The sequence below is a fragment of the Castor canadensis genome, chromosome 13 (genome assembly GCF_047511655.1).
Source record: "Castor canadensis chromosome 13, mCasCan1.hap1v2, whole genome shotgun sequence".
NCBI classification, from domain to species: domain Eukaryota; kingdom Metazoa; phylum Chordata; class Mammalia; order Rodentia; family Castoridae; genus Castor; species Castor canadensis.
The window spans coordinates 56,508,734-56,517,794 of record NC_133398.1 but is presented as its reverse complement, the minus strand read 5'-3'; positions in this window follow the sequence as shown (position 1 = coordinate 56,517,794).

Genomic DNA, 9,061 nt, shown 5'->3' with positions numbered 1-9,061 from the left:
TGCTCCGAAAAACGAAAACACTCCAGATGCTCCGCAGCCCTCCTAGAATGGGATTATCACCTGGGTCCACTACACCCACATCAGACCGGCAGATCCGGTAGCTATGAAGAAAGGCTTCCTGCCAACAAGAAGGGTGTCCCACCACAAGAAAAATTTTTTCAAACTCAGACTTCATACTGGACCTCGGTAACTTTATTCCTTTTTCTAACCCTGTCCACCACTTGCTGGGGGCATACAAATCCACATCAACCTTTTAACCTGACCTGGATGATTGTAGATGTATCCACAGGAGACATTCTTAACCAGACCTCCAAGGTGACCCCTCCCAGCATCTGGTTCCCAGAATTATACTTTGACTTAAGGGCCTTATTCACTGGCAGGGGACAATGGGATTTGCGCCAAAGTTACTTCTATGTCTGCCCCGCTCCCCAACCCAACCACAGAAAAAAATGTGGAGAAATCGCAGACTATTATTGTAAGTCATGGGGTTGTGAGAGCTCAGGGGATATATGGTGGCCACCCCCCAAACAGGGGGACCTTATTCAATTAAGTAGAGTCTCTCAATCTGGCATTACATACCACCAACCTAGACCTATAAATAAGGGATGCCCAACTCCCCCCAATTGTAATCCCATTATGATAAATTTCACTGATTTAGAAAAAAAGGCAACGAATTGGAAATTGGGTAAATCCTGGGGAGTCAGACTCTACAAAACAAATCATCCAGGAGCCCTTTTTACTTTGCGGCATGTGCAACAACCAGTCTCTACTCTAACAATAGGCCCTAATAAGGTACTTAGGCCACCCTATGTAAAGCCACCTCCCCGACCTTCCACAGCTCATCACCTTCCCTCAACCATAGCCCGGGCTAATGTTACAACTCCAAGACCATCAAAAACCAGCCCTCCCCTGGTGAGGCCCAGTCTCATGACTGGATCTAAAGACCCCCTCTGGGAGCTAGTGGGTGCTGCCTTCCTGACGTTAAACCACACCAACCCTAACATGACTAACTCCTGTTGGTTATGTTATGATGTGAGGCCCCCATTCTATGAGGCAATAGGGCTAAACACCACTCACCATACCTCATCTGAGGAAAACCCTACTCAATGTTCCTGGGGAGACCGTAAGAGAGGTCTGACCATACAGCAGGTAAGCGGCCAAGGAACCTGCTTAGGAAAAGTGCCAAAGAACAGATGGGACTTATGTACTGTTATTAACGCCAGTTCTACCTGGAAAAATGCTATTAAATGGGTAATTCCAAAGGACAATGGGTGGTGGCTATGCTCGCGGTCTGGACTCACCCTGTGCCTATCAACTAAGGTGTTTAACAGCTCTAAAAAATTCTGTGTTATAGTGACTGTGCTGCCCCGCATCCTCTATCATTCAAAAGAGAGTCTATATTCATACTGAAATACAAAAATGGTTAAAAAAAAAAAAAAAGAGAAAACCTATTTCCACAGTAACTATTGCTACCCTACTCAGCCTAGGGTTAGCGGGAGCAGGAACCGGCATAGCTTCTTTGGCCACCCAGCAGAAAGGGATGTCTTCACTGCGTACAGCCATAGACAAAGATATAGAGAGAATAGAAACCTCCATTAGCCACCTAGAAAAATCCCTCACTTCCCTGTCTGAGGTAGTACTTCAAAACCGACGAGGTCTGGACTTGTTGTTCCTCCAAAAGGGGGGACTATGTGTTGCTCTAGGAAAAGAATGTTGTTTTTACGCTGACCATACCGGAGTTGTTCGTGACTCCATGTCTAAACTTTGAAAGAGCCTAAAACAAAAAAAACGAGAAAGAGAGGCCGAGGAAAGCTGATTCGAGTCTTGGTTTAACCAGTCCCCATGGTTGGCTACCCTTTTATCTGCATTGGCAGGGCCAATAATAATCATCCTATTACTTGTTACCATAGGACCCTGGATTCTAAACCGACTTATGACTTTTGTCAAAAGTCGAATTAATACTATCCAACTTCTGGTCCTCCGCCAACAATATCAGGCTCTTCATCCCCTTGAGAATGATTCCTCAATTTAGGCCATAAGAAAAGGGGGGAATGAAAGGAATAGGAGGTCTCAGCGGGCCCCAACCCCCTTGTTGGAGAAACCAGTACCAAACATCCCATGTAGATAAGATAAGCAATGCGGCAGGGCTCAGTTAGGGCATATAGAATGTGGGGAATGTGAGCAGGAGGTACATGCAAGATGTGAAGTACGTGCAAGATTGCAAGATGTGAGGTACGCGCAAGATGTGCTCTGCCTGCTTGCCCAATGTTGATAACGAAAATATGCACGCCACCGCGTTCTATATAAGATTTCCCCTAAAGAGGCTCAGGGTCGTGTTTTCCTAACCGGTCCTGCGTGTCCATGTGGGAGCTCGACCCTGGCTAGCCAGCCCAATAAACTCTGCTTTGTTGATTGCATTCACGCCTGGCTCTCTGTCTCTCGGGGGAATAGGATTCCGGGTCCTAACAGTACAACTGCATCAAGGATATAAGGAGGAGCCACTGTCAGCCATTTTGTGCTTGTGTGTTGCTTAGCGGGAGTGAGCACATGCTTTCACCCTCTTGATCAAGAGTAATTGCCTTGTCAAGATTTTCTGTCTCTTGTGCATCTGTTTTCAGCACCAAAGGGTTATCAATTCCAACAATTTGGGGGCTTGGTCAGGGATTTTACATTCCATCTGGGAAGGGGGTCCTGGCCCTTCCCCAGGGAGATTCGTCCTGCTGCCTCATTGTGGCAGCCTGGAGGTTGGGCCAAGGACAACTTTCTGGATCTGCAAATGAACTTGAACTGCAGAATTCCTTGACAACACAGATAAAAGAGCTCTGAAGACAGGGACCATGGCAACCACATAAGTTTTGTGCACAAACCAAGCCAAGAAACATCATGGGGGTGACCAAATAATGTCTTGGTGGTCAGGATACTGGAGGCTGTGTGATGTGTGAATGAGACGTGTCTGGTGACACGTAGGGAAATCGACGTATACTGTGTAAGGCAAAATTAGATTCTTGAATCTAATCCAGGTCAGCAGTTTATATTGATCCACAGGTTACCAAGAGGTGCCTCAAGCTCCCACGAAGGATGTGGGCAGAGAAGGACAAAGTGAAAAAGAATCAGAGTGCAAGAAACCTCCAAGGCAAAGGGGATTGAACTCCTGATAGACAGAGCACAGTCAACCAGAAGGGAGAAATGGGAAATAAAGGCAGCAAAGAGGGTTACCAAAAAACAAAGGCCTAGGATAAAATATCCTCTGGGAGCCCCCTAAGGAAGATGTTAAAATATTGGGATGATAACCCCCTTACTAAACAAAAGAGAAACAAAGAATGGTTAAGAACTGTTGTTTTATCTGAACTCAAGAACTGATCTTAAAGTCTTTGGTTTTTATTTTGGTCAAAATTTGGGTCTAGGGCTGGTGGAATGGCTCAAGCAGTAAGAGCACCTGCCTAGCAAGTATGAGGCCCTGTGTTTAAACCCCAGTGCCACACACACACACACACACACACACACAAATTGAGCATGTTAATGACAAAAGCACAGTCACTCAAGAGGAGATGGAATATGCCCTCTATTGGAGACAGAGTCCTGTAGTCCTGTTTCCACCAAGGGAAAAAACAAAAAACAAAAATATCTCAAAAACCCCTTTCTAACGGGGATTTACTCTCCTCCCATCCCTTCCCCTTTTGCCTGCTCTTCCCTCCAGCTCAGGCACCAGAGCCAGCCCCACCCCTGCCCTCCAGGCTTTTACCCCTCCACCTCTACCCCCTTCAACTCCCAGCCCCTCAGGCTTCTGCTTAAAATTACAAAAAACTAGAAAATTGGAAAAATAGATCCATAGAGGAATTATTAGGAGAGGGGAAGAAAAACAAAACCAAAAAACAAAGGTTATGTTACTCATGAGCAAGTTAATAGGGAAAGGCCAAACCAACATCCTATTGGACCTCAACTGGCCCAGTCTCCATCATGCAGTGTAAGAGACCAGAAAGTCAGAAGATGAAACAAAGAAGAGAGGAAAATAAGTGCTTTAAATGTGGGGAGACTGGACACTTTAAGAGAAAATGTCCAGAATGGGAAAGAGTGTAGGGAACTGTTCCCTTAATGACCTTTGATGAAGAATAGGGGTCCAGGGGCTCTTTTACTTTGAAGGGTCCCACTCAGAGTGCTTGATAAATTTAGAAATGGGACCACAATGTGAAGCTGTCACTTTCTTGATTGACTCAGATGCTTCCAGATCCTCCCTCTGTCTTCTGCCCAGGGGCTTAATCTATTCCCTGGAGAGGATACTAATTTCTGGGCTAAAGGGAGAAAGCATTTCAGTTAAAATATTATAAGAAACAGATGTTTATTTCCTTTATTTCCAAGTCAGAACCAGTAAGATACAATTTCTCCTAGTCTCTGAGGCAGGTACCAACCTATTTGGAAAAGATCTAATGACCCAATTAGGTACATGTAAATAAGGGAGTTGCCCTCAGGGTGCTAACTCAGAAACATGGGGGTCAACGTTGTATGGCCTTCTTATCTAAATTCCTAAATCCTGTCACCCAAGTTTGGCCTGAGCACATTCAGGCAGTAGCAGCTACAGCCCTTCTAACCAAAGAAAGTAGAAAAAAATCACCTTTGGGGGAGACCTAATTATTAGCACTCCCCATCAAGTTAGAACAATCTTAAACCAGAAGGTGGGTAATGGTTGATGGATTCCAGGATCCTCTCTGGTAATCAAGGGGAAAGGGGCATAATGGATATTCTACAGTAGATGGGGAGGCCATGACTATAATAGAATCAGGCCGACTCCCTAACAATTGGTCAGCACAGACTTGCAAATTGTTTGTCCTAAATCAGGCCTTAAAACACTTAAAGGAGAAAGAAGGGACCATGTACACTGATTCTAAATATGCATTTGGTGTTGTCCACACCTTTGGAAAAATCTGGATGAAACAGGGCTTAATGAATAGCAAGGGCCAAGACTTGGTACATGGAGAATTAATTCAACAAATATTAGAGAGCCTAAAACTAACTGAAAAAATAGCCATAGACCATGTGCCAGGTCACCAAAAGGAGGTAAACTTTGAGACTCGTGAAAATTCTTTTGCAGATAAGACAGCAAAACAGGCTGCTCTCACCTCTGAGGCCCCAGTCATTTGTCTCATTCCACATCTCCCTGCTCCTCACATCACCCCTATCTTTACCCCCTCTAAGGAAGAAAAACAATGACAACAACAAAACCTTGGGACAGTCAAGACTGAACAGGAAAAATGGGTTCTCCCCAGTTGGAGGGAAATGATCTGAAAGCCCCTAATGAGAGGACTCCTTACCTATCTTCATCAGGGGATCCACTGGGGATCACAAGCCATGTGTGATGCAGTTTTGGAAGCCTATAGGTATATAGGGATCTATACAACACCAGCCAAACAAGTATCAGAAGGATGTCTTAGGTTATTACTAGAAAACATAATCCCAAGGTTTGGAGTTATAGAAAATATAGACTCAGACAATGGGAGTCATTTCACTGCCAATGCCCTTAAAGGACTTATGAAGGCTCTAGAGATCAAACAGGAATATCATACTCCCTGGCATTCACCTTCCTAAGGGAGAGTTGAAAGAATAAATCAGACTCAAAAAAACCCAGCTCACTAAAGTTGTTTTAGAGACTAGATTATCTTGGAGTAAATGTCTTTCTGTAGCACTACTCAGAATTAGGACAGCCCCTCAGAAGGACATTGGCCTCTCCCCCATGAAATGCTTTATGGGCTTCCTTACCTTAGTTCTGTTACTGATGTACCTTTCTTTGAAACCAGATTATTTCCTCAAAAATTATATACTTGGATTGCCCTCTACTTTACTTTGTCTTAGGAAAAAAGGATTGTTAGCACAGGTTCCTCCACTTGACTTTCCTGTTCACCCACACCAGCCTGGAGGTTATGTGCTAATCAAGACCTAGAAAGAAAATAAACTTGAGTCAGCTTGAGATGGACCCTTCCTGGTCCTGCCAACCATGCAGACAGCCATCCAGACTGTGGAGCAGGGATGGACTTATCACACACCAGTAAAAAAGGTGCCCTCACCTGACCTGAAGGAACAATGGGCTGTGCTCTCACATCCAGGCAACACTAAAGTGACTTTAAAAAGACTATAGTTAAACTATTCTTTCCCTTTCATTTGGGAAATGGTATGCTTATTATTAATGTAACTCAGAGTACTTTTTCCTTAACTGTTGAATTTGATGCATTACAGATCCTCCCTTGTGGAGGCCTTATGCCCTAACTCCAGCTCTGGGATTCTCCATCCCGGAATCCACTGGGAAGCTGGTATCTGTCCAGAGTGAACAGATGTGGGGTGAAATACTGGGTATAAAGGATACACTTCTCCCTTTTATGACAATCCTAAGGGCTGGAACAGACCCCAGGGCACTGGAAAGATTCCAATTTCTACCATCTAAAACAATCAACAGTCTTTTAACAGACTACAGTCAAAATTACAGCTGTCTCAGACACAACCCCTCTCCTACTTGTAAAGATAAACAATATAACCCACTTAGATTAGTCAAAAAAGTCCTTGGAGTATGACACAAGTACCATCTATATTCTGTAGATATGGGTTAGGGCAGATGTCTCAGGGACAGACCTGTTAGGTGCCTTTAAGCTCCATCTAGCTCCCAACCTCTCCTAGGTGACACCCAGTTCTACCTCCACGTTTGTACAACAATCAAACTCAGGTAGCTATAGTAGAAGTCAGGGACCTAAGAGAAACCGTGGCTATTAAAATTGGGTACAGAAATACAAATGCTTGGATGAAGGGATAAAATGCTGTCCACACATTGAATAAGAGAGATTGCTATGTTTGTACTACTGGGAGGCCAGAGTCTCAGGTGGTCCCATTTTCATTAGGATGGTCCTCTGACCCAAATGGAGTGTACTGCGTGTTGGCTCTGTTTTAGGATGTCAAGGCTTGGGGCGACAAATCTTGCCAGACTCTATCACTACTGTTCCCAGAGGTCAGAAGTCCTACAGGTCAGCCCCCGAGGACTATTAGGCCACCCACCCTAGACGTCAATAATAGCCCATGTCTCACCAGACGGAGGGATGATTGACAAATGTGGGAAACCTGACGGGATGCAGTGAAAGCTGTTCCTTCAACAGCTTCACAAACCAGTCCACACTCTGAGTGGGCAGAGCCAATGTCTGGTGGTACTGCGGAGGACCTTTACTTGAGACTCTCCCAGGTAACTGGGCAGGCACCTGTGCTTTGGTGCAGTTGGCAATCCCTTTCACCCTAGCATTTGGATCCCCAGCCAGTGCCACAACACCTAGGAAAAGGGAGAAGTTTGCATACCAAATAATACAGCCCCCAATAGAAATATTACTACGGCCCTATAGGGACTAACTTACCTATCTAACAAGCTAGCTGAAAACTCAGGTATAAATGATCCCTTCACTGACTTAATGGAAAATTGGCTTGGGAGATGGAAGGGCTGGATGACCTCAATCTTAACCTCCTTGATTGTAGTGGCTGGAGTTTTAATTTTAGTAGGATGCTGCATAATTCCTTGTGTCTGAGGACTAACACAGCAGTTAATTGAGACAGGCCTCACCAAGCAATCACCCCTGTCCTACCAAAATAACTTGTTTCCATTAGAAACGCAGGAGCATGAGAACCAACAGCTCCTAAATGAGTTTGAAGAAAAGAATTTAAATTAAAAGAATTTAAAAATGATCTTTTCCATCCAAGTATTTGTTACCCTCTTAGATTAACTAAAAATTCCTCAGGCCCCCATCTTAAGTGACTTGCATGTTTAAAGGCTCCTTGCTTCTGCCTCTGGATTCCTGTACAACTCCATTGCCTGACAAACTGCATGCCCTAACCCATCCCCTAAGCCTTTTAGCCAATCGAGGGAGATTGTGAACCTTTGACCTGGACAAATCTCCAGTGAGGGGCAGGTACAACTGCATCAAGGATATAAGGAGGAGCCACTGTCAGCCATTTTGTGCTTGCGTGTTGCTTAGCTGGAGTGAGCACATGTTTGCACCCTCTTGATCAAGAAAAACTGTCTTGTCAAGATTTTCTGTCTCTTGTGCATCTGTTTTCAGCACCAAAGGGTTATCAATTCCAACAATACTGACATCAATTCTCCCCAAAGTTACTAACACATTTACTACAATCCCTATAAAAATCCCAATGGCCTTTTTTGCAGAAATGGAAGTTGAATCCTCACATTCACATGAAATTGTAAAGGACCTTGAATAACCCAAACAAACATGACAAAGAACAAAGTTGGAAGACCTACACTTTCTGCTTTAAAACATACTACAAAGCTAAGGTAACCCAAACACTGTGTTATTTCAAAAAGATAGACATACAGACCAATGGAATAGAATTGAGAAGCTAGAAATAACCTTATATAGCTATGACCAATTGATTCTTGACACAAATGGAAAGATAATTCAACAAAGAAAGAATAGTCATTTCAACAAGTGGTGCTGGGACAATGGTACATCCATATGCCAAAGAATACAGTTGGGTCAGCACCTGTGATATATATAAAAATTAACTACAAATTGATCAAAGGCCTAAATGTTAAGCAATAAATTATAATGCTCTTAGAAGAAAACAAGGAGGTAAATCTTCAGGACCTTGGATTTGACAATGGAATCTTAGCTATGACAGAAAAGCAAAAGCAATAGAAGTAAACAATAAATTGGACTTCATCAAAATCTGAAACATTTGTACACAAAAGGATTCTACCCAGAGAGTGAACAGAATACTTATAGAATGGTTGAAATTACTTTCAAACTATACATCTGATAAAGACCTAAAAACTGCTACCACTGAACAACAAATATTCCTGGCTAGAACTTCCAACTTAAAAATGGAAAGGATTTGAATAGCTATTTCTTCAAATATGATATACAAATGGCTAGCAAGCACATTAAAAGATATTCTACATCATTAGTCATTAGAAAAATGTAAGTTAAAGCCACAGTGTGGTAGCATTTCACATATACAAGAATGGCTATGATAAAAAGACAGGGGTGGAAGGAGAAGTAAGTGTTGGCAAGGATAGAGAAAGAAT